At 33.2% G+C, this 27298-nt stretch overlaps 1 long non-coding RNA gene across 1 annotated transcript; it reads right to left on the bottom strand.

Moving 5' to 3' along the window:
- Positions 1-13749: 13749 nt before the first annotated feature.
- Positions 13750-19355, bottom strand: LOC131524723 (uncharacterized). Its single transcript, XR_009267055.1, has 3 exons — positions 19287-19355; positions 18118-18284; positions 13750-15572 (listed from the first exon to the last, which is right to left on the bottom strand). It is a non-coding gene; the product is annotated as an uncharacterized LOC131524723 (long non-coding RNA).
- Positions 19356-27298: the final 7943 nt, after the last annotated feature.

Raw genomic sequence — 27298 nt, 5'->3', positions numbered from 1 at the left:
TTAACAAATGTATCTCAGTTTAAGAATGTTTAGATATTAATACCTCACTGCAAAAAAAAATATATATATATATATTATTTTTTGTCTTGTTTTCCAGAACAAATATCTAAACAATCTTCAATCAAGACCCATTTACTTGAGAAACAAAATAACAAGATATTAAGTCTTGTTTTCTGTAAAATATATATTAAAATTAAGTGAGTTTTTGCTTAAAATGAGAAACAATGGGACAAGAAAAATAATCTTCTTTTCCCTTTGAATTTAGTTTTTTTTAAGCAAAATCTAACAACATTTTGATAAATTAAAAAAAGACGTAATATCTCAAGTCATTTTGCTTCTCAAGTTAATGTGTCTTAATTTATGAATGTTTAGATATTTGTACTGAAAGACAAGACAGAAATCATGAGTACACTGCAAAAAAAAAAGATATAAGTTAATATCTAAACATTCTTGAATCAAGATGCATTTGCATTAGAAGCTAAATGTCTTCAGATATTGTTTTATAGGGAAAAAAGTATCAGAATTTTACTTTTTGCTTAAAACAAGAAAGCAATACATGGGGTCAAAATAATAATGTAAATTCTAAAGGACAACAATATTTGTCAATTTTTTTTTTTAATTGTTTTAAGCAAAAAAAAACTAACAAAATTTCGATATTTTGATATAATTGCTTTATATACTTTTTTCCAGAAAACAAAACTTAGTATCTTATGTCATTATGCTTCTCAAGTAAATTTATCTTGATTTAAGAATATTTAGAAAACAAGACAAAAATACTAAGTAAGAAAATCATTTTAGTAGATGAAGATGAATGTAGGTGTGAAGAACACAAAACGAGCTCCAGTTCGTCGTGTTTCTGTCAGCTTCGTCCATTCATTTGCATTCGAGCTCGTCTCTATTCACAGGCGGATCCGTGTTGCTCTGGCGTTCGTTAAGCGGCCGTTTGGGGTTCGTTAAGAGGCCACAGAAGTGAAGAACGTTCCAGAGCGAAGAGTGGATGCCCTCGAGCTCAACTCTCCCCGAAAATAGCTGTGATTGTCAAGAGAAGGAAGTCAAATGTAATTGACTACAAGTCAAGAAATAATGAAACGAACCATTTTAGACAGGGAAAAAATGAATTATCCTCGTTTAATAGTTATTTTTTGCGGATGGGGTGAGATGTCGCTTAATAGCAAGCGGAAACGAGATGTAGAGAGCATTGGGAACACATGCAGGCGCAAAACCTGAAAGGCCACAGATCTTTTTTAACTCTCAGGGCATCAGATTCAATGATGTCATGGTTTGTGGATCCTCTTGGGCACCTGACATGTCGACCGAGCCTTTAAGACGCGACAGAAACTGCTTCATCATGGCGCTAAACGCATCCGAGCATGTTTTGAACTTCCTGCAGAAGCCTAGAGGAAGACAAAAGCAGCCAGAAAATGTGCAATCATGTCTGATAAAGCTACGATTCAAAGCAAAGCAAAGCAAAAAAGGCAATTGTTTTTTTATTCTGTCATGTTTTAAAAACAAGATAGCTAGCGAACACTAGAGAATTCGCTCCATTAGCTTAGCTTCGTCCAGCGTGTTGTTAATATAATCAGAATAGATCGTAGCACAGGGTGGAGGGGCGGGGCTAGGGCGAGGGTGGGCGGGGCGTCGGGGGTGGGGGCGGGGTTTGGGTAACTTTTGACTTTGCTCCCTGGTCATTTTGACTGATTTTTCTGTATTTATTCCAGGTTCAGTGCTGAGCGAATCTAGTTAGTTTTTACGCTTTTCTACCCTTCTGCGAGTTCCGTTGACGTTTCCATGAGCATATTTAGAGATTATGGACGTGTGAATGAATAGCAGCGAGTTTGGTCCACTAGGAGGTCAAGGGTGCAGGGAACGAGCTGTTCGACACACGTGTCGTCAGTGTCTCATGTCTGTCATATTTCGCCATGAAAGTGAATTTACTAAAGAAAACGAAGCCTATTTTTAGGATTATGGCGATTTTATTTTATTTTTTTGCATTATTTTCATGACAAATACATTTATTTCCAAAGTTCTCATAACTGCAATGCAAAACAATAATGATATATTATTGAAATCATGTATTTTTGACATCATGCTAAAGCTTGAGTGAAATTCATATGATTTTGGACCTAATACCTCATGTTTCCTGTATTATTATTTGTACCCGATTAGCATAAACTATTATTTATTGTTCATAAATGTTTATTTTTTATTTTCAGATAGGAATATTTGTGTGTTGCCATACATTTTATAAATTATTACATTCAGTGATTTTATTACTACATCAATACAGACAATAGAACGGGGGCAATTAATATATTCACTGAGTTTAAGAGACGAAAGCTATAAAAGTATTTATGAGGAGTACTGTACTGTAGAAAAAAAATATTACTTGTGTCTTTGAAGCACTAATATTACAATGACTTATTCATGTTAGCAAATGCTTGTGTTTTTTTTCTTTGATTACATTTTTTTATGTCAAAGCTGAGGGTTTCTGAATCGCCAGCGTCACTGGGTTTTGATTGGAATGTCGTGTGATGACATCACTTCCTCCCTAGAGCGTTATAAGATTTTAAGAGTATTGTAATGTGAACGTAAGCACCATTTCTACAGCTGTGTACATTAGAGAATGATGTTTGAGGCTCATGATTTACTTCATTTACTTCAATGGTCTTGATTCTGTAAACACCTGCTGGTTTCTAAAGATGTGTCATCTTTTGGAATTTTTTTGATACCAGATATTTGCCTTGAAACTGTATTCTCATTATTGCATGTCTTATTTTTTGATTATTTGTTTTTGCTCATATTCACCGTTTATTCAAATTAAATGAACTGTGAGGAGGTTTTTGAATATGCTAGGCCTCTGACAATGAATGAAGCTTCAAAATATCTCTAGATATGGAAGAATGTTTCCGTCACAGAATAAAACAAATTTAAAAAATGTATTGTGACTTTTTATCTCAAACTTCAGATTTTTTTTTTCGCTCAATTTTGAGTTTATATCTTGCTGTTCTGAAATAAGTCAGAATTATGAGACAAACTCACAATAATGAGGGGAAATGTCTGAATAATGAGATATAAACTCACAATTACAGGAAATAAGTCAGAATTATGAGATAAACTCAATATTATGAGACAAAAGTCTGAATTAGGAGATATAAATGCGAAATTATGAGACAAAGGTCAGAATTACATTTACATCACATTTAGTAATTTAGCAGACGCTTACAAATGATGACAATAGAAGCGATCAAAAGCAATAATATGCAAATGTTATGACAAGTCTCAGTTAGCCTACCACAGTACATGTAGCAAGTTTTTTTATTACTATTATGAGATATAAACTCACAATTATGAGAAAAAGTCATAATTATGAGAAAATGATGAGACTAAATCAAAATTATGAGATATAAACAATTATGAGAAAAAAGTCATTATGAGAACAAAGTCAAAATTGTGAGATATGTACTCACAATTATGAGAGAAAAGTTAGAATTATGAGATATAAACACAATTACAGGGGAAAAATTCAGAACTATGAGGGGAAAAAGTCAGATTTGTGAGATATAAAGTCAGAATTTTGAGATGTAAACTCAAGATAAAAAGTCACAATATGAATTTAATATTTTTATTCCTTGGCGGAATTGGGCTTCCATACAAAGAATATTAATGAGGGATCATTTCAATGCGATAATTACCTTAAAAAACAGTTCTGGCAAAAATGGCATGTGTTCCAAACCCATATGCTGTTGTTTCTTCATTGGAACACAACTGCAAAACGATCTTCATACCTTTTGTGTTCAACAAAAGAAAGACTGTAATACAGGTTTGTGAGTGAGAAAATAATGACATTTTTGGGGTGAATTATTCCTTTGAGCTGTTATTGAATAAGCATGAATGAAGTGTGAAGATGCTCACGTCTCTCGTTTTCTGCCTAAAGCTGGTTTGGACCAAACTGACACAAGGAGCTGGACACAAACGCTTTTTTTCCCATGATTCCACACCGAGACCACAACATTCATGGCTTCTTTTTGAAATTCTCTCATGCTTTTCTAATCTTTCGTTCGATGCATCAGGACGGCGGTCAATTCATTTACAGAAAAACCTCTGTTGGGTTGCAATGAAATCTCTTTCGACTCTTTGAAAGAAACACGTTTACTTGAAGAGACACAAGCCTTTTGCTCATGCTGTTCTGTTGAATCAGAGCTGTAAGATAGTCTGGGTTTCCCTCCCTGCTCATGATCTCTGTAGCTCTAGACGATGATATTCTGCTTAGACTCTAAATAAAGCACAGTCCTGTAGACCAGCTCGCCTCTGCTTCATTCTCCTCTCAGTCTCTTTGAGTCCAACAGAAGATGCATTAGCAGCACGTGTGGCTGTATTAATTGAGATAATGGTGTTAAGTGCATCTGAATAGCAAATCATTTAAAAAGGGCAAATAATAAATAATTAATGGGATGTGGGGGGTGAATTAATTCAAATAAAATGTTTTTGTTTTTTTGTATCAGAAAACTCTCTCGGCTCAGCATTTGAACAGGGATTATATGTTTATATTAATGTTTCATAATGCAAAGCAGGTTCTTACGTGTTTAACATTATAATAATCAGCAGGTCTGGATCACAGTCAGAACTGAGATTCATGTTTTCTTTCTAAAATGAATGTTAATAAAAACCACACAGACACATTCTGCCAAGCTGTATAATGACCTCTGTTCTCAGGAGAGTTTTTTTGTCAGCTCGGGGCATGTTGTCACACGTATTACAGTTTAATTTTTTTTTTTATTAATTTCTGTTCACAGCTTACCCCATATACAGTAGTCTGACAAAAGTCAGAATTATGAAATATAAACACAATTATGGGGGAAAATGTCAGAATTATGAGATGTAAACACAATTACAGGAAAAAAGTCAGAATTATGAAATAAACTCAATATTACGAGACAAAAGTCATTATTTTGAAATATAAACTCACGATTACAGGGAAAAAAGTCAGAATTCTGAGATAAATGTGAAATTACGAGACAAAAGTCAGAACTATGAGATAAACTCAATATTTCAAGACAAAAGTCAGAATTATGAGATATAAACTCAAAATTAAAGGAAAAAATTCATAATAATGAGATATAAACACAATTACAGGAAAAAAGTCAGAATCATGAAATAAATATTACGAGACAAAAGTCAGAATTATGAGGTATAAACTCACAATTACATGAAAAAAGTCAGAATTATGAAATAAATATTATGAGACAAAAGTCAGAACTCCGAGATAAACTCAATATTTCAAGACAAAATAGATATACACATATTAGTCAATACTAGTGTACGCACGACAGATCATTCATTAGACACTACATCAAAAAATGGAGAACACAGTGTCCAGTGCATGTGGTTACAAAAAAAATGTTTATTGTATATAGTAAATATTTAGAAATAAAACACACACACAAAACAAAACAAATCACACCTACGTTTGGTGAATATACCAAAAAAATAAATAAAATATTACTCTCAAAAAGGGGGGGGAAAAAAAACACATATATATCTATATCTATGTACAGGTGTGTGTGTGTGTGCGTTTGAGTCTCACACACACACACACACACACACTTCAGACCGAGACGAGTGACAGCTGAGCGTTCTCGTCCTCCAGGTGTAGAAACTTCAGCGAGAGACGAAAGCTTGTCAAGCATTCAGAGCTCCTCAGCTCATGTCTGTGTGCGGAACTCAGTCGCACTCGATGCAGAAACGTGAGAGATTTACGGTAGATTTGCTTATGAATATTAAACATAACTCAGTCCATGTGTGATTTGTTATAAATGTACCAAACTTTGTCACGTTTCAGGATCATTTTATCTCTCTTTCCTAGATCTGGGGTCTCAGGTCCTTCAGTCAAAATGAATATTCTGTTATCATTCATCACCCTCAAAATGAATGTGCAGCAGATCTGATGATGAGTTCATATTCAGATCTCTGACTTTTGATCGCAGAATTTGGTGTCTTGATAAATTGAGCAGTTTGTGTTTGTAATCACGGACAATATAATTTAATTATATCATGTCAACGTACGCTACGTGAAGTTTCTTCTGCTCACCAAGGCTGCATTTATTTGATCAAAAATACAGTAAAAACTGTGAAATATTATTACAATTTAAAATAGCTGTTTTATGTGATTCTGTTCAAATGTAATTGATTTCTGTGATCATAACTTTCTGTTCATCTGTGAATCCTGAAAAATAAAATGTATCAGTTTCCACAAAAAATATTGTGCAGCACAGCTGTTTTCAACATTGATAATAATCAGAAATGTTTGTTGAGCAGCAAATCAGCATATTAGAATGATTTCTGAAGATCATGTGACACTGAAGACTTGAGTAATGATGCTGAAAATACAGCTGCACATCACAGAAATAAATTACAGTTTAACAGATATTCAAACAGCTGTTTTAAATTGCAAAAATAATTTATTGTTTTACTGTATACTGATCAAATAAGTGCAGCCTTGGTGAGCAAAACATCTTAATTATTCCAAACTCAAAATTTAACATGAGACTTTAACGCTCTGCTCTCACGATGTTTTACTGTCGTGCAGCTCTGGACACACATGATCTCATGAATAAAAAGAGCTTGTAAATAAAAGGTGATCTGAAGCTGAGCGAAGCCACACAAAAGCTTTTATCCTATTATGTGTCGCAAAAGCGTAATCAATATCCAATCAGGAGAAATACGACACGAGGGCCTCTGTTGTCACAGGTTATGTCTCCATTGCAGCAGGCCAGGTGTTGCACGGTATTGATGTCAGTTTAGGAAGCGTCGATGAGAGATAGAGAGAGCCAGAGATAATTAAAACCAGGGATGCGGAGGAAGACGACGGATTAGAGGTGAATGAAGAAGCGTTCAGTTCCCAGCAAACATCTGAGCGGCGTTTACATAATTACCGACGCCGTCTCCAGATGACTGAGCTGAAGGGCAAATCAACAGCTTCATTCCTCTGTAAAGTTTCTTCTCTCCTTCACTTTTGCCCTCGTGTTTCGTTTCAAAGCTCAGAGTCTATTTTCAGGCTCTGATGTTTTACATTTGAACGGTTCATTTATGATCAAATAAAATGCTCCATATTCTGATGTTCAAGACGAACTTTAAATGTCAGCTCGACAGTCTTTCCTGAAAGTTTAAAGCAGCTTTATAAAGTTTAAATGTGTTGTAGGCCTTGTGTAGATTACAGTAAATACAGTATCTTTTGCTCAACAAGGCTGCATTTATTTAATCAAAAATACAGTAAAAATATGAAATATTTTTGCAATTTAAAACAGCTGTTTTCTATGTGAATATCTGTTCAAATGTAATTTATTTCTGTGATGCGCAGCTGAATTTTCAGCATCATTACTCCAGTTTTCAGTGTCACGTGATCTTCCGAAATCATTCTAATATGCATTCTAAACATTTCTGATTATTATCAATGTTGAAAACAGTTGTGCTGCGCAATATTTTTGTGGAAACTGTGATATATTTCATTTTTCAGGATTCACAGATAAATAGAGAAAGTTCAAAAGAACAGCATTTATTTGAAGTGGAAATCTTTTGCTACATAAATGTTTTTAATGTCACTTTTGATCAATTTAATGCATCATTGATGAATTTTGTAAAACAAAATGTAACAAGGTTGAATTTCATGCTGTCATTGAGTTTGACAGTAAAGCAGCTCTTCCTCCAGCGGCCCGTTACGCTTTACAATCCTCCACGTTTCCCTTTTGATTTATGTTATTTCCAAGAGCATAGTTTCCATAAATACAAGATGAAATGTGTGATCGCAGCCTGTTATTTACATCCCGTCATCATCTCGTTTCTGTGTAATTCAGAGGGCGGCATAAAATCAGCGAGATCAAACTCCGAGCGAGTGATGGAGAGTCACACGGCACACTTGAGACTGTAAAGCTGCTTATACACAACCCGTATTGTTAAAAGCCCTGTATAAATAAAAGTGACTTGACTTTACCTGAGACACATGTGAACCACATGTAAAAACCATGTATAGATGTATAGATGGAGAGACTTGATGTCAAATAACAAACTGAGAATATATATAAAACATAACATTAGTTGATGATTTAATAATACAGCAGCATGAAAAAAATCAATAAAGAATACAAATCTGTTACATGATTTCATCGACGTAATCAGAGCAAGTTCATCTAATAACATGGATCATTAAAGCTCTCCGCTAATCAATGATTGATGCAGTCATTAAAGGAAGAGTTCACCCAAAAATGAAAATTTGCTAAAAATGTCCTCATTCAAGATGTAGACGAGTTCCACAAGTACTCCAGTCCGTCAATTAACAACTTAAGAAGACAAAAGCTGTGTTTGTAAGAAACAAATACATCATTAAGATGTTTTTTCATTAAAATAAGCGTCCATAATCCATAATAACGCTTCCTCCAGTGAAATTAATGCTGGATGTGTCTCAGCTTTTGTCTTCTCCAGATGTTAACTGATGGACTGGAGTGGTGTGGATTATTGTGATGTTTTTATCAGACTCTCATTCTGACGGCACCCATTCACTGCAGAGCATCCATTGCTGAGACACTGATGCAGAGACACATTTCTACAAACCTGATGAAGAAACAAACTCATCTTAATCTTGGATGGCCTGAGGGTGAGGATATTTTCAGCTGATTTTCATTTTTGGATGAACCGTTTGTCAAAGAAACATTTTCACCACCAATTTCTGATTAAATCCAAATTTTTGTCTCATTCAAAATCATATTTTGTACAAACAAGCAGAAAAATGACACATAACGTATGCATACGGTTTCTGTGATGTTTGTGTTCACTTACACAACTAATCACTACAATCTGATGAACTGAACTCTAACATGATAGAAAACCAGAAATTGTGTGTTTTAACTCGTTATTTGTTTAGTGCATCAAACTAGTCACATTCTGCAGCAGTTTTTGTTAGTTCATAGGTGTGTGTGTGTTGTAGAGTGACGTAAGTCTTGCACATTTAAAGTGTTGTGTTAAAACACCAGATATTTCAACAAAGAGGTCAGGAGAGAAGCTTTCAGCTTTCAAAGGAGAATCTGGAATCGCTAGAGAAGATCCCCAGAGTTTCTCTCTTTCATCTGCGCACAGAGGCGCTTCTGTCACGGCCTTCAACATGAAACCACGTTCACAAACTCGTTTCACTTCTATAATGTCATGAATTTCTGAGTGAAATATGATACTGAGTGAGACAAATGTAGGGCAGGATTTGAGTCGATCCATGAGGACTTGAATTGTCGGTGAAAAGCAGGGCTGAGGAAAATTCAGAATTGAAGAACTGGCTGAATTTCAGTTCATAAATGTGAATTTGACACAACATACAGGAAATTCAAATGGAATGACAGGAAGAGGAATTTACTCAATAGTAATTCAAAGAGATTTAATGCACTCTGGGAAATTCCACCCTAATTTATTCAAATATGATGAACTGTATATAAACTAGGGATGCACCGATACCGATACTGGGATTAGTATCGGTCCCGATACTGCGGGTATTCTTTTGGTTTCTGTACCCAGGATTTTTTTTAAATAATAAATGCAATGAAAATACAGATATCGGTATTCGGTATCGGCACCAAAAATAAAACTATCGGTGCATCCCTAATATAAACTAAATAAAAATGTATAGAAATGATGTTTGAAACATCTTATCTGCCTATCTATTTATCATTCTGTCTAGCAACACTACAAAAACTGACTTTCTTAGTTGTTTATTCCCGTACAAATATCTAAACAGTCATAAATCAAGATGCATTTACTTGAAAAGCAAAATGACACAAGATATTAAGTCTTGTTTTCTGAAAAAAATTTATCAAAATGAAACATGAAAAAAAAAAATCTTCCAATGGGGTCAGAAAAATCGACTTGCTTAGATTTGAATTTAGGAAGATTTAGCAAAATTAACAACTCACTTAATTTTGATACTTTCTCAGTCATTTTGCTTCTGATGTAAATGCATACTGATTTAAATATGTTTAGATATTTGTACTGCAAAACAAGACAGAAAATACTGAGGAAGAACATATTTTTGCAGTGTGACAAGTTTTGGAGATAATAGTTATTAGTTGCAAGTGCGTTGCTTCTTGTAACCGACTTAAAGTTTTTTTCAACTGCTTACACGCTAAATCTTTATTTGTCACACAATTTCTGAAAGCTGACACTCAAACAGCAGAAGCACACACCAAATGTGTTTGTGATATTTTGAATGCAGTGCTTAAAATGTGAGGCATTTTGCATTTTGTGTGTGCAGTTCTTGGATTTGTGTGAAAAGTTTTGGGAAAAAAGGCAAAGTTTTGAAAATGTGTGTAAGCAGTTGAAAAAAAAAACTGTAAACAAGTTGAGTTGAGCATCAGTCTTGTAGCGCACTTGTGTTCATGCTGGTGTGTGTGTGTGTGTGCAAGTGCGTGTGTGAATGAAGGTCAAAGTGACTCACAGCTCAGTGAGTCAGTGTTCAGATTGGAGTTTGTCATATCTGGATCACTTTTGCTCGCCGTGACACATTTATGGAAATTGGAATAAAGCGCCCTTTGCGCGTCTTTCGCCTGATTTGATGAAAACATGAAATTGGGGCGTTGATTTCCTCAGCACTCAAGTTCCTCGAAAAGCTGCTTTTTAGTCAAATTTATGCAAAACTTCAAGAAAAGCAGCAGCCTAAAATTTTCAGCACCCTGCTGGATCTCCACTCGCGGCGCTTTGGCTAAATCAGTGCGCCGCGGCTCGTTAATCTCTCCTGCCATCGCCAGAGACGAGCGCGAGGAACAGAAGCGGGGCGCACCTTCACCCGCCGCCCGGAGGAACATGATGCAACTCGCAGGCGAAACCTGCAATCGCCCCCCTCCTCACAGAAACTACTGCTGCGTGTGTGTGTGACAAAACAAACGCGTTTCATTGTTTATTTGTGTCTCGTTAGGCCTGTTGCTAACTACATCCCAGAAAGAGCTTTTCATGCATCTCAGGGCGTTTGCGACAAAACTAAACGCGTATTATTTTGCACAGGTTTGTTTGGATGCTCTCCAGGGCCTGCAACTTCGTCTGTATCTTAGCAACCTGCTCGGCGACAGAGAGATCAGAGAGGATGCTGATTAACTTGTTGCTATGACTACAGTGGGAGGCAGTAACTCTTTAGATTCTGATGCTGAACGAGAGAGAGTGAATCGATGATGATTTGCATCTCGTTTGTCTCATATGTGTCTCGTCTGTTTTCCTCTCTCAGCTTGTGTAACAGTCACTTGTGGATTCATCGCTTTTAGACTGAACTCATCATTTATGAAACCTGTTTGCATTTATGAAATGCAAATCAAAACATTATATAATCTTTCTGCTGTTATAATTATTCTGCCTTTTTATCGCACTGATCACATTCAAGAAAACAGTCATGGCATCAGGGTTATTATACTAAAACTAAAAAAATAAAGAAGCCTATATTCATTACTTGAAAATTAAACATTATCTGAAATAAAATAACAGGAAAACTCTTTATTTCAGCTAATTGCCAAGGAAACATTTCTCGTTGTCTTTTGGTTTAAGTTGAAGTACTAACTAAAATTGAATAAACTAAAACTAATAAATAAAAATGTATATGCACATGAAAAAAAAACATAATCACTTAAACTGTAAAAGTAAAGTCTAAATCAAAAATGAAAAATAACTAAAACGAATAAAATTACTAAAAAAAAAAAATACAACTAATAAAAATGACAAAAATAAAAATACTGAAACCTTTAGCCTGAAAACTAAAATTAATAAATAAAACTGAATAAAAGCTATGTAGACATATTGAAAAAAAAAAACCTAAACCTAATGAAAAGTAAAAGGTTCAAAGTAAAAATTGAACATATAAAATAACTAAAATGAAATATACTAAACTAAGTAAAAAATAAAAGATACGGTATCTAAAAAACTAATAATATGACAAACAAAACAAACTTACTAAAACTTTCAAATTAAAGTGTAAACTGAAAATAAAACTGAATAAAATATGTATAGACATATTAATAAAAACGTAAACTAATAAAAATGACCATTAAACAAAGTTACTAAAACTTTAAAATTAAAGTGAAAACTGAAAGAAAAAAAAATATATATTTTTTTTTTTAAATTATGAAAAACTTGATAGTATGTCAATGGTACAAAAATACCACTGCACATCATATATTTTGTGTTTAGCTGATGTTTTGCTCAGCAGGCGATTGTCTTTTCTCTGAGCACCGCAGAAATGAGACTTTAAGGCGAAACAAAGCAGTACAAACTGCAGAGCGTTAGAGAATATAAAATGCAAATCCATCTTTCTGAGTGCAGAACATTAACAGATTTGAGCTAATGGCCAAAACTGTCTGCATTTTTTACCCGTTGCAATTACCAATCCAACATGTCAATTCATCAAGCACTGTGCATACGGTAATTATACTGCCACATCAACAGATGCGTTTTTATAACATTTCAATTAGAGGAGGAACCAATTACAGAAGTCATCGCATGTAAGTCAACGGGGGTCGTTTCCCAGCGCGACGCTCCATCATCACGAGCCACTCTTACAAAAGCTGATCATGTTTGAGTTTTCAATGTACATGCAGAAGAGTTTATATGTATTATGCCTTTTTAATATAAAAGGTAATATTTTAGTAGTTTCTAATTGTGCTTAAAGCTCTTTTATTGTATTTAAATGCAAATTAAGCATGTAGAGTACATATATATATACATTTTATTCTATATTTGTATTGATTTGTGACTACACTGTATTTTTTATTTTTTTTAAATGCCCCGAAATTGGTCAAAATCAAGACAAAATAGAAAATTTTAAACAATTAGGAAACAAATAAGTATTTTTCATTTATGCTGATTCAGCATAATGCAATTAATTTTACTACAGTTTTTAGAACCTGTATTAGCTGTTTCAGAACTGTTATATTTCAATTTATGTAGCTAATTTGAAAATGAATATTTATTTATTTATTTGTTTGTTTGTGGTAAATGTTATACTTTAAAGGTATAAAGTTTTTTATGTCAATATTATACAATCATAATGCTGATCACTGTATTATTTTCTTTTAAAAATAGAAAAGACGAGAGTGTTTCAGTTGGGTTTAACTCTAACGCTGTCGTGGAGTCTGTTTCTATAATGCTTTCATTGTGACTATATGGGGTAAGTTGTCACAATAAAATCATTAATTGCTCAGCCTATTAAAGGCTTTTCAGCAGAATGTAAACAATAAAAGACAATTATGAAAAGCAAAACAATTCTGCGGGGGGAAAAAAATCAAATGTGATTTATTAAATATATCCTATATTGTTTTAGCTAGTAGATTATGCAGTTAATAAATAAATAAAAAAACAGTGTAAGCAAATTTGGAAGACAAAATTCATTTTTTTTTTTTTTTTTTAGTTTATTGGAAGATTATTTGAGTATGTTTTACAGGAAAATACTATTTCAGTCTTTCTTCTTCACCTCTTCTTAATTCAATCTTTTACTTTAATATTTACTTCGATGTTTTTATTTGCAAAATTGAGCAATTTCTCATTGAAAATAGTTTAAAAGTATACCAATACCAATTTTTTTTTTTTTTTTTTCAGTCTAGGACAGTTTTGAACTAGTTGTTTGAAAATAAATCTCCAAAACCACAAGAGAAAAGAAGCATTTCTGACTCCAAACCTGAGATAAAGACCCTGTGACAACTAGCCCCGGTGCGCATTTGCATTGTGCTTGACAGGATTAGATGAAGATGCTCCTTCATCATAATGTTTGTGGATTCCTAATGTTCTCATGCTAAGTTAATTTTATGAGGGAGCTAAAGTGTTTCATGGATGAAAACATGTCTGACAGGAAAATGATGAAACCTGCTAAACTTCTGTGTCGATTCATGAGGCGTTTGGGTTTTGTTGAACATTAGCATCTCTCTCTCTCTCTCTCTCTCTCTCGCCTCGGGCTGTTTGACAGGTTGATGTGAAGAGATGTAAATTTATCAAAATGTATTGCACACTGTTTCCAAATCCAATTTCCGCCTCACATTGCCTTTATGACGAACAGTGTTCAGCCATAATCAAACGTTGTTTTCACTCCTAATTCATGATTCCCAGCGTGAACCTGCCACAGATGGACAAAAATCTAAATAATACATTTCAGTGTAATCAGATCTTTTCATCCCGAACGACACATTGAATTGGCTTTGGGGGAAAAAAGACATAATAGGTGTTTTTCCGAGAACTAGACATTCATCTGGGCCTGCGCTCCAGAAAAATAACACATCAGAAGATGTGAAGCTGCACATGCTCGGGTGATTCATCCGAATGAGATCATTTTGGGATCAAATGTCATCTGATGTTGTAGTATTTCCATACTGTAATGTCCTGATATGACACAGCTGTATATTCTCACACTGACCTCTACAGGAGACACTGAGAACTATAAAACTATTTTTACATTTTGATTTTATTATTATTATTTTTTTTTTTTTTGTAAATACTATGCATGCAGCTAAAAATACAGTAAAAATGTGAGATATTATTGCTATGTAAAATAACTGTTTTCTATGTGAATATCTGTTAAACTGTAATTTATTTCTGTGATGCGCAGCTGAATTTTCACTCCAGTCTTCAGTGTCACATGATCTTCAGAAATCATTCTAATATGCTGTTTTGCTGCTCGAGAAACATTTATTATTATTATCAATGTTGAAAACAATTGTGGTCCTTCATATTTTTGTGGAAACCGTGATGCATTTTATTTTTCAAGATTCACAGATGAATAGAAAGTTCAAAAGAACAGCATTTATATGAAATAGAAATCTTTTGTAACATTATAAATGTCCTTACTGTCACTTTTGATCAATTTAATGCAAGTTATTTCATGAAACTGCTATGTATTTACTTCTACTGAATATGCGGTTCAATAAATATGCCAAAATGTATTTTTACTACAGTGAATCAATACATCAAGGTATTTAAATTAATGCATGTGTTAATGTGTAAGAAAAACGTGAGATTTCTGTGAAAATGTGAACTCATCTGTGCAGCTCTGCTGTGAAACTGTATTTGAAGGATTTTTGATTTGAGTCTGGCGTGTCGTGCATGAGTTTTTCTGTGAATGTGGAATATTTTATGTATATCATGAGGAAACTACTACGTGATTGTGTGAAATGTGTGTATCTGGTTTGGAAAAGAAACAATAAAAGTGTCCCTGTGTTTATGGGATGTTATTAGAGGCTTAGAGAATATGGAACATCAGGATTTCAGGGTTATTTTCCCTCTTCACTGAGCTTATTAAAGCGATGTTGATTCAAATCCAGGTCTAAACCACATTGTAAACCCAGAAAAGAGCGTTAGATCTCATCTGCACTAAACCTGAATCACAGGCCTCTCTCGTTTTCATCTGTTGATGAATCACATTCAGGAGATTTGATCAGAGACGTTCCTCAGATCTGCTTTCTGTGGTTCTGCCATCATGTCGGACCGCATGACCTCCCACGTCGCTGCGATGTGAAGAGGGGTCTGTATCTTGGCAACGCACCTAGCAACCACTTCTCGTAACCATGGATTATAACCTGTTGCCAAGGGAGACAGAGATTGATTTTCAAGGATGACATTTAAACACGAGAAGAGAAGAAAAGAAAAGAAAAGAAAATTTTGCTAAATAATAAAGATGCTGCATTGAAAATTTTATTTTTTTTTAACTATAAATAAAACCTTTTTGTGTTGTTTTCGAATACAAGTATCTATACATTCTCAAATGCAGATACATTTTAAGAAACAAAATGACCATATATTAAGCGATGTTTTCTGAAGGAAAAAAAAAAAATCTAATTTAAGTGAGTTTAAGCTTAAAACAGGAAAAAGAAATCTTAATTGGGGTCAGAAAACAATAAATACTTTTTCTTGTTTTAAGCTTAAACTCACTTTTTATTTTACACTATTTATTTATTTGACAGTTAAATACTTATCTGTTATTTTGCTTCTCAGGTTAATGTATCTTCATTTATAAATGTTTAGATATTTATGTTGAAAAACAAGACAAAAATACAGAGGAAGAAATTCTTTTTTTTTTTCTTTTTAAAGGCAGTGTTGGAGTACGTTTTACAAGAAAATATTATTTCAGTTTATACTTCAAAACTTCAGCGTTTTATTTGCAGTTTCTTTGTAATTATTAACTAGCGATTTCTGAGCGAAAACTAAGACTTTTTATTTTTTTACTTTGAAAAATCTTCACTCCAAAATTGCTGGTAATTTCACAAAGTGACAGCGAGTAACACATTGAATTAAATGTGAAATGTGTAGAAAACTTGAAATATTATTTTTCTTGTAAAATAATCTCTTTTTCAGGGGGGAAAAAAAAAAGTTGTGAAATATGAAATCTAAAAGCCTGAATGTCATCAGGAAATGTTATAGAATAGCAACTAAAGTGTAAATTATCAGATTAAATTAGATACATTATTTCATTTCAAAAGCAAAACATGATTTGGTTGATTTGTTGACTCTTGAAATAGAGAGATCTGGCTCACACGTCACTTTAGAGCAAATTTCACTGTTTTTTGACTAGTGATGACATTTAGGGTCTCATAGGTATAGCAAAACAAGTGCACACACACACACACACAGTCTCCTGATCGTGGTCTAATGAAGGCCTTTACACCAGCACAGCATACAAACTGCTCATTAGCCAGACTGCTCGTTTCCCATCATGCCCTGAGTGAGATGACACACACACAGGAGTATGGCCTGCAGGGCAGCCGCTGGATATGAAAGAGTTCAGCGTCGGCCCTCCAGCGCTCGCGCGCATCTAATGATAACCTGCCAGCACTCAGCTGCACTAATGCACAGCGCACATCCTTGGAAAGACTACAACTTTGTGTGTGTGTGTGTGTGTGTACCTGTTTTTCTATTCAGGTGGGGACTTAAACCTGAATACACACAGATTCATGGAGACTCGTGTCACGATGGGGACATAAATTGAGGACCCCATGGGTACAAAAAGCTTATAAATCATACAGAATGAGTTTTTTTGAGAAAGAAAAATGCCTGCAGTCTCCTGTAAGGGGTAGGTTTAGGTGTAGGACGATAGCACATACAGTAAGTACAGTATAAAAACCATTACGCCTATGGAGAGTCCCCACAAGGATAGCTGACCAGACTGTGTGTGTGTTTTGGAGCAGTTTGGGCAGTGTTATATATATATATATATATATATATATATGAAGATTTCAGATGCTTCAGACATTTCTTTTCTTTTAAATTAGCATTTTTATCAGGCTCCTATGTTTAGTTTCAGTAATTTCACTTTAATGGCTAAGAAAAGGTTATTAGTCAGTTATTGAATGCCTTAATTATTTTGTCCAATGTCATTTTCATAGGAGCCTGATAAAAAAAATCACAGAAAAAATGTGAAGTTTGAAGAACATATATTTTATATCATATAAAAATATAAATTTGCTATAAATATATGTTGTAAACAATGAAGCCCAATAAAAAAAATATTTTTGCAACTGAAAATATTAAATATCTCAAAATGTATTTCAGAGGGAAAAAAACACATTTCCAATCTTACAGTAGCCAACTTTTTATATTCACACATAATACAAAAAGTTTTTCTTAAAACGTGACATATATGAATTTATTGTCCTGGACTGAGATATATAGGGCAAAATATGATTTAAATACTTTTAAATATATTATATTTGTAAAATGTATTTTCAGAAATATACAAAAATGGAAGAAAATATATTTTCATAAATATTTTTAAATATTTTTTAAAATTCTAAAAAGAAAAGACTTCAATGCTTTGATGTATGTTTATGATTTTTATGGAAATATAATTACATATTACTATTAATCAGGAAAAACTGCTGTAGATCTTTTTGGTTATAAAGTAGCAGCTTCCTGTGTTCTGTATTCCACGTGTTTCCGCCCTTTGAACTGTGATCCAGCAGCGCCACCGTGTGGCGGGAAAGAGGCGCACAGAAGACGCTCATCGATCACAAACATCAGCTGAGAAAACACAACCAGCTACTGATTCGAACCAGGTGAGTATTTTAATTATTTCAGAGCTTTCAGAGCAGTTTGTGTGGTATGAACGAGAAAGTGAAGATGTCTTACTTTTCGCGGGTGTTGTTCAGTTTGTGTCCACGTGATGGCAGCAGAATCCACCAAAACAAACGAGTTTCTGTTCCACAATATTCGCTTTTAGAATTTATGGAGTTCTTAAAACTGTTGCTGAAGTGCATGTAGTGATGAAATCATTATCCCATCAGAGAAATCGCCCTCTGAGAATATAATTACAAAGATCTTGTACAGAAATGAATAACTCTAACTGAGAGAAAAAGACAAAGTGAGGAATATAATGGGGGAAATTAGTAAGTTTTGTACAATATAGTAAACTGTAGCCCATATGTGACCCTGGAACACAAACCCAGTCAAGGGTCAATTTGGTGAAACTGAGATTTATACAAGCTGAATAAATAATCTTTCCATTGATGTATGGTTTGTTAGGATCTGACAATATTTGTCTGAGATGCAACTATTTGAAAATCTGGAATCTGAGGGTGCAAAAAAATCTAAATATTGAGAAAATCACCTTTAAAGTTGTCCAAATGAAGTTCTTAGCAATGCATATTACTAATCAAAAATTAAGATTTGATATATTTACGGTAGGAAATTTACAAAATATCTTCATGGAACATGATCTTTACTTAATATCCTAATGATTTTTGGCATAAACGAAAAATCCATAATTTTGACCCATACAATGTATTGTTGACTATTGCCACAAATATACCTGTGCTGCTTATGACTGCTTTTGTGCTCCAGAGTCACATATCAAAAAGATTCATAACTGATGAGCTCTAATAGACTGTGACTATAACGGAAGCTCACAATAGAAACACTTTCCATTTCTGTTATGGTGCCTGAAATCATTTGTTTACAAGCAGAAAGCGTTCAAGTGATGCTGTTTTTTCATTAACAGAATCTGTTTAGATGCTCATCCAGTTCCCTAGATGCTAAACCATAAAATAAAAATGCAATACGTAAGAAAATAACAGCTCGAACACATCCATTCTCTATAAATGTACATTTTCCAACTTGACATTAAGTTATTGAAATGAAATAAGCTATTTGTTAAATTGCAGTTTAAATATATCTAAAGTATCAACTGACTAAATGATGCAATCCCAGCTAAAAAAAAATAAAAATAAATTAATGAATAACATTTTGCTATCGTTTCCAATGAGTTATGAAAATATTATTTCTGATTGCTCAAAACATACAGTTGTCACGTTACGCTTTTGGAAGGCGCACGAAATCCACACAATAGGCGCCGGAGCAAACACACAAGCAGAACCAACAAAACCAAACTGAACAAACTGGGGCTTATAAACACAAGATAATGAGGGACAGACAGGTGCGGGGAATCAACTAATGATCAAACTAAACAAGGACAGGAAAGTGACCAAATAAGGCAAAACAGGAACTGAAACACATGACAAAACAGGTCCAATCCTGACAACGCTTTTTAAACGTTTTAAGAGAACACTCCATTTTATCAGAATGTTACTTTGTAACATTCTGTATCATTTATATACTTTGTAACATTCTGAAACAAGCAGAAACGTTAGTTGAACGTTTCAGAAAATAAACGTTCCGTTTTATGATGTAGGCCAATAACTAAAGTTTTTCTGCTAATGTTTTTAATATATAAAACATTAAAGATCATTAAAGATCAGATCCGAACATTCTATGAATGTTGAGAGAACCTTGCCAGAACATTCTGAGAACGTTCTCTTTTAGCTGATTTCGAAATTATATATACTTCCTAAAGCACTTCTCAGTTAATAACAAACACGTTTAACACAAACACCGTCCTGTATGCATGCAAATGAGTGTTTATTTATTAAGATACGAGTGTTTATTATTCAGATCTTGCAGGAGTTCAGATGTGTCCAGACCCCGCCCTCGTCTGAACCCTCATTTGAATAATTTGTGCTAATTGCTCACTTATGTGGAGAGGATCTGGCAGCCCTCAGACGGCTGATGAACTACACGTCTCTGGTGCCATTAACTCACTAAACATCTCCGCTCTCGAGTGTCTATTCACACACGAGAGGCCTGTGGCGCGCTCGCATCAAATGCTGTTTGCAGAGTGAAACTCTGGAGAGAGACGCTGTGAGCTTTAATGCTCGTCTGCCAACTGCGGGATTTGAGAGAATATCAGGAGTGTGCATGTGTGTGTGTGAATCAGGGTCGGGCAAAACTCAGAGTTTGGGGATCGACTCCCTTTTAAGTCACGAGTTGGAGTTTGAATTGAATTGCCTACGACATACAAGATGTTGCATTGAAATGTGAATGATAACATGCCCACAGACGTAAAACAATCTTCGGTTCTTCGGTGAAGAGCTTAAACTAAAGCAAGCGGCTCAGAGATTAAGAACATTACAGCATTTGATCTGAAGCTAAATGTCTTTCAAAAGACTGTGAACTTAATGCCTTTTGTGAGGAATTGAGCTACAGTCTCATGAGGCATTGTGAATGATTTAATATATGACAATGCAATATGAAAGCATTGACCTGTAGTCTTTGATTATGAATAAAAAATAAATTAAATTAGAAACTTTTACAATTATATTGTTATTATTATTATTAAAGGAATAGTTCTATCAAAACTGATCATTTTGTCATCGTTTACTCTTTTAACCTTCTTTTTAACCTCATTTGACCTTTTGACATTGACATTTGACTTTCTTCTGTCAAACACAAAGATATTTTAAAGAATAATGGGAACCTTACAGTTTTGGTTGCTGTTGTCTTTTATTGTGTGCACAAAAAAACACTGAGACTTTCTTTAAAATATCTTATTTTACTTTCCACATAGATTTGTAGGTAAATAATGACAACATTTCCCTCTAATATTTTTTTATATTTTATGTTTTTATATTTATTAATATAACATATATTTTATTAATTTTTATATAATTTTTCTAAATTTGTTGAAATTGTTGGAATTTACAGAAGTCTGTCAAAACTAATAAAATAGTTTTTAGGTAAGTGAATAAATACATAATGAATGAATTAGATGGATAGATAGATAAATATGAATTTAACGTGTAATGTTTCTGGAAATAACTAATAGGCCTGTGTTTTGAGTGTTTGCATGTTTATAGTGAAAAATTAGATGATTACATTTACAGCAGTTACATTTAATTTACTTCTGTTAGATTACAATTTTGCTTCTTGTTTTATATCATGGTTCAAATTCTGTAATTGAATCAGAAATTAAAAGTCATTGTCAATTCACTTCTGAATGGTTCTCAACCATCAACCCTTGTGTGTGTGTGTGTGTGTGTGTGTGTGTGTGTGTGTGTGTGTGTGTGTGTGTGTGTGTGTGTGTGTGTGTGTGTGAGTGAGTGAGTGTGTGTGTGTGTGTGTGTGTGTGTGTGTGTGTGTGTGTGCGTGCGTGTGTGTGTGTGTGTGTGTGTGTGCGTGCGCATTTTTGTGAAAAGTCAGGACATAGATGTGTATAATGACGAGGGTATGACAGGTATTACAAGGTGAAGGTAACATCTCAGGACATTGACCCATGACCCCACTTTTCAAAACGCTTATAAATCACTCAGAATGAGGTTTTTTTGGGGAAAGTTTAAATGCACAGTCTCCTGTAAGGGGTAGGTTTAGGTGTAGGGTTGGTGTAGAGCAATAGCACATACAGTAAGTACAGTATAAAAACCATTACGCCTATGGAGAGTCCCCACTTTTCACAAAAACGAACGTGTGTGTGTGTGTTTCAATGCTGCTTTGGTGTCAGTGCTGTCGTCCATTGAATCTCATGCTCACTGTCCTGCTCTGATGGATTTGATTTGATTGCTCGTCTAATTGAGCCGTCAGAGGCAGCTGTGTGTGTGTGTGCATGGCCTGTATGTTAACCGTTATTTATGAGCGTCATTAGGACATTAAACCCTCATCCGTTCATGTTTCCCGCTCGTTCACCGAAACGCCGTCACTTCATCTCTGTCACCATCGATTTTAAAACGTGTATTTTCACGCGGAACAATAAACGATGTCGACAGCAGAAGAGCACAAACACTCTCATCACTTCTGATTTTCCTGAAACTCCTTAGTTTGCTTTTGGTGATTTGATTTGCTTTTAACCCACATTGGAAATAACAACATCAAAAAAAAGAAAAGAAAAGCTTTTTTAGGACATGAAATCATGATAATGTGCTTGTTTTGTTTTGTATTTGTTTTTAAAATGCACCATGGCAATTACATGCATGCATAAATAAATAATATAAATAAATACATACATAAATAGTATTTTTGTCTTGTTTTCCAGTACAAACATCTAAAGATTATTAAATCAAGATACATTTACTTGAGAAGCAAAATGACAAAAAGTCTAGTTTCTGAGAAATTCATCAAAATTATGTTTATGCTTTTTTTTTTTTTTTGCATTGAATTAAGGTGTTGTTGTTTTCTTCTTTTTTAATCATAATCTTTATTTTGATCAGTTTCCCAGAAAACAAGACTTTAATATCTTAAATCATTTTGCTTCTTAAGCTGATGTATATTGAATCAAGAATGTTTAGATGTTTGTACGGCAAAACAAGACAAAAATACATAAAGAAAATCATTTTTTCAGTATGTATTCCTTCTCTAAAGTACCACAGTATATTAAAGTACCATGTTATTCCCATCTTATACCATCATTTTACCATGATGCCACCACAGTAGATTGTGCAGATCATTTCTCCCCTGCGCGTCCCATCATACCCCCGGCGTCACGTCTCATCTAATCGTCTCTTCTCGCAGCTTCAGGATAAACGTGAAGAGAAAGTTTAAAGCCTTTCTCGACTTCACCTTCTACATACAAGCTGCAGTTCAGTGAGTTTTCAGATCATTCACACACAAGAGTGAAACGAAAAACTGAAGCCAATCTCAAAACACAATCATTCACACCAGGAATGAAATTAATATTTTGTTTTTACTGTGGTATATTTGTTTTTACATTTACGGTGGTACTACAGGAGGAACAAATTACCTTCTAGCTGGTACTTTTCATATCTCAAACCAGTGATTGTTATCTATCTATCTATCTATCTATCTATCTATCTATCTATCTGTCTGTCTGTCTGTATGGGATAAATTACAGCATTGTGGGAAATTAAGTGTTCTTGCATCATAAAATTAAAAATAGTTTATTAAATATAAAAATATATAAACTAAATATAAATTTCTATAGGTAGCATTTCAAACATGGATTTTTAATATCTAAAAAGTCAAAGGTAATGAAGTTGTTTTCAGGAAACTTTATGTAAAATAAATAAATAAATAAATAACTATTGGGAATAAACTACAACATCATAGCCCATTAAAGTTAAAATATATATATATATATATATATATATAATACTAAATACTGTATATATTTCTATATTTAGCTTTTAAATATAAATATAAGTCTGTCAAAGATAATTAAAAGACAATTCAGGTAACAAACAATAAATAAATTCTGGGAATGTGTTCTTGCATCATGACCCATAAAATGAAAATGAATTTATTAAATATAAATGAATCTATAAACTACATATACATTTCTATTTCAGACATAAATTTTTAATATCACTGATTTCTAATTCTATTAATGTACCTATTGTATGTTAGCATGTTTATACTAATAAAAAAAGAGATATATTACATTTACAGCAGTTTCCTTTTTTTTATTGCACTTAAATTTGAATTATAATTTACTGAATCAGCCACTAAACTAAAGGTTTGTGATCCAGTAGTTTCCTCAGTGTGCTGCATGTTTATCATACCTGGACTGAGCTATCGGTTCATTTTTAACATGTTAACATTAACAAGACACCGCAAGACCGTTTCTCAACTGTGAAATATAAGATCATTTACATGCATCATATGCATTAGGCAGACACTTTTATCCAAAGAAACTCACACTGTATGCATTCAAGTACATTTGCTCAGTTCATGCACACTACAAATATTAGTTTCTATTCACAGTGAATGATTGGCTTTAATATGGGAACTTTATGCCGAGTCCCATTGAATAGTTCTGCTTCTTTGTCATGTGGCTCTATTGTACTGTACGTTATTGCAAATCATCCGCACTCAAAGGATATTCACCTCCACTGTCTTGTTTTCCGTCTTTCTCTTCTCTGTCCTTGCTTTCATCTACTTATCTTTCCATCCCTTGCTCCATTTGCGCTTCTATTCAGACCTGTCCAGGGTTTAATCACTTTCATCATGGTTTCTATTAGAGCGACTGAATACAGAGTAATTAAAGTGGAGAACGGAGAGAGAGAGACGGACGCAGAGCCAGTCATCCATGACAGACAGACAGAACAAAAGAGCTTTACAGGTCAGAGAGAGAGAGAGACGGAGTCAGTGCTTCTCCAGCCTGAAATCAGACGCTTTTACACGCAGAGGAAAGGATATGAGCATGAGAGAAGTTGGGCCGTTTCTTCTGCAAATAACTTTTAAATCCTCTAGCCTAGAGGAATGCATTAAATGCATTTTTGCTCTGATTTCTGGCCTCATGCAGAGTTCAGAAAGTCATTGATTTGAATCTCTGTCTGTTATATTGGCAAAGAAAGCTTTGATGAAAACAGCAGTTTTGATGTAGTGGTGCAATGACGTCATTTCGAGTGTGTGAATTAAACACTGGACACTGTCATCCTGAGTTTAAAATAAAATAAACCAAAAAAAAATTAAATTAAATTAAATTAAATTAAATTAAATTAAATTAAATTAAATTAAATTAAATTAAATTAAATTAAATTAAATTAAATTAAATTAAATTAAATTAAATTAAATTAAATTAAATTAATAATTAAATTATATTTCATTATAAATTAATTATTATTATTATTAAAGAAAATCATTCATCAAAATAATTGTAACAATTATTGTTGTTGATGTTGTGATGAATGATTTTAATAGTACATGTATTAATAATAGCAATGTTGTTGTTGTTGTTATTATTATTAGTAGTATAAACTTTTAATTGAGATCTTCTTAATTGAGAACAATTAAGAAGTAACTTAAAAATATAAAAATGTAAATAAAAACATTTAATAAAATAAAATAAAAAGATGTAAAAAATTAAACTTAAACATAATTCATTATTTTTGGCAGATGAATGTTTGAAGGCTGTATTTTTATGCTTTTAGAAACTTTCTACATGCCAAAGACAGAAAATCTGAAAGATAATGGGTTTTGTATGTCTTATTTGGATATTTTTCAATATGTTTACAAACCTTTAAGTTTAAAATGAATCTCATATGTTATTTAGTTTTTTTTTAGGATTCATGAGGTTTTATAAACTATTTGGACACTTAAGTCCAAAATGTTTTATCAATGTTAAATTGATAAAATATTTTCAAGTGCTCAAATGGCACTAGGGCTTTTCTGAGAACTAAAATTATTTTTATCCAACTCGTCTCAAGGTCATTTTTAATGGATGTCAGTTCCTCTTGAGTTCACACAGAAAAGCTGGTGTGTTCATTTTATTAACATTCAATATTTAACATGAAATATAGTATTTAGATTGGAAAGTGTACTTGTGAAATGTTTCTTTCTAATAAATACCACTTGTTTTGGGATTTTATGTAAAGACATTTATACTTTTCTGTGACTTAAGTGTTCAGACACTTATTTATCTCTTTCTATATACATCACATTTTGACGTCCACATCTAATTAAATTTACAAAAGTGATTTATATGCATAGAAAGAAAGCATATTAAATGCAAGGAGCTAAAGTGTGTACTTCAATGTTTCAAATAACTTGTGAAAATAAAATGTCAAAATATGTGTGAAATAATGTTCCATCGTAGGATATTTATACATTTATTTATTTATTTAAAAAAAGATATTTATGTAAAATGAAACAACATAGCCTTATTCTGACCTTTACTTATTAAAATATATAAAACAATAAGTGCTCATACTAAATTATTATATTTTAAATTTTAAAACATCTTGCTGACAAGTCTGTAATATTTACTTTTAAAAAATAGAAAATGCATATCAATAGCACGATTTTCTATTTGGCAAGCTATTTATACGCAGAAATTGACTTTGTGCATATTATAGACAGCCAAGTTTTATTAAAAGCAGCAGTGAATTCACCCTTTTAATGTATTTTATTGTTTATATGTGCATATATCTACATCCAGTTAAATATATCTGCACTGTGACATCAAATACTAACCAGTGTTGGGGAGGTTACTTTGGAAATGTAATAGGTTACAGATTATAAGTTACTCTATCTAAAATGTAATAAGTAGTGTAACTATTTCAATTACTTTATTAAAGTAATGTAACTGATTACATTTGATTACTTCTCTAAATGTCTAATGTTTTCAACTATTAATCATTTTCAAACATGTAAAGCAGGCAGGGTTAACCTTACAGTAGTATTCAACACTGATTACTGTAAGACTTTCAAAATCCTTCATCACTTTAATTAAGATTATAATAACTTAAATTTAAACCACAGCCACCAAAAAAATCAGACTGACTTTGAGATCATTCCGAGGTTAAATACAGATTTAAAACCAAAGCAAGATATACACTGTAAAAAATTACTGTGAATTTAATGGTAAAAGACTGTAAAAATGCTACAGTAAAAACCTGTTATATGGTTAACAATAAGTTCCCGTACTATATACGGTGAAAAACTGTATTGGACATCACATGTAATTTTACGGTAGTATACCGTTTTTGGAAGTGAAAAAGAATGTATAATTTACAGTGAATAACCGTAAATTGACATTCCCGGAATTCCCTGTGTTACATTTGAAATTTGATGTTTTTTTGTTGAAATAACTATGTTTCTTCTTAGTTGTTTCTTATCAGTTTTGTGTCACCATGATGGTGTTTAGTGTTTGTGTGAATGACACTGTGCACCTTCTATATATGTTAATATTTAAAAGCTGCTTGTGATGATCTTTCATCATGTGACTCTCTCATCACCACCTGCTTTTGGTGGTTATCAGTGTATTTCAAAGATATAAAACAGATTTCATAGTACTTCAATATAATATCAGCATTATATCAGATAATGAAATTACGGTATTTAAATGTAAATTTAAGTTAAAACCGTAAAACCTAAAATGTTGCTACCGTGTTTTTTTTTACGGTAAAATTCTGGCAACCATAGCTGCCATTTTTATACCGTAAATTTGACAGATTAAAAAATATTTTTTACAGTATAGTTTAATAGCTATACTGTTTTTAAAATCAAATCTTGCATAGTTATGACAGCA

Source organism: Onychostoma macrolepis, chromosome 18, assembly GCF_012432095.1.
Source record: "Onychostoma macrolepis isolate SWU-2019 chromosome 18, ASM1243209v1, whole genome shotgun sequence".
Taxonomy (NCBI): Eukaryota; Metazoa; Chordata; class Actinopteri; order Cypriniformes; family Cyprinidae; genus Onychostoma; species Onychostoma macrolepis.
Note: the sequence above shows the minus strand (reverse complement) of the source record. Positions and strands in the feature narration are given on the sequence as shown.